Genomic DNA, 492 nt, shown 5'->3' on the forward strand with positions numbered 1-492 from the left:
CGTTTTGGGGGTCCCAAAGTGATTTGCATGGTTGTCGAACCCCAAGGTGTGCTTACTTGTTGGTCGTTAAGACTCACAGTTTGGGCCAATTCTAGCCCGTTTCTTGGACTATTACTCAGTTTTGTGGCCCCGAAGTGATTTCCACGATTGACGAACCCGGGGGTGCGTTTACGTGTCGGTCATCAACACTCACAATTTGAGCCAATTCTGGTCTGTTTCGTGGACGATTACTCTCCGTTTTGGGGGTCCCATAGTGATTTCCACGATTGACGATCCCTAGGGTGCCTTTACGTGTCCGTCGTCAAACACTCATAGTTTTGGCCAATTCTGACCAGCTTCCTGGACTATTACTCACCGTTTTGGGGTCCCAAAACGATTTCCATAGTTGTTTAACCCCAAGGTGCGCTTATGTGTCGGTCATCAACACTCACAGCTTTGGCCGATTCTGGCCCGTTTCGTGGACTATTACTCACTATTTTGGGGACCCGGAGT

The sequence above is a fragment of the Triticum aestivum genome, chromosome 4B (genome assembly GCF_018294505.1).
Source record: "Triticum aestivum cultivar Chinese Spring chromosome 4B, IWGSC CS RefSeq v2.1, whole genome shotgun sequence".
NCBI lineage: Eukaryota > Viridiplantae > Streptophyta > Magnoliopsida > Poales > Poaceae > Triticum > Triticum aestivum.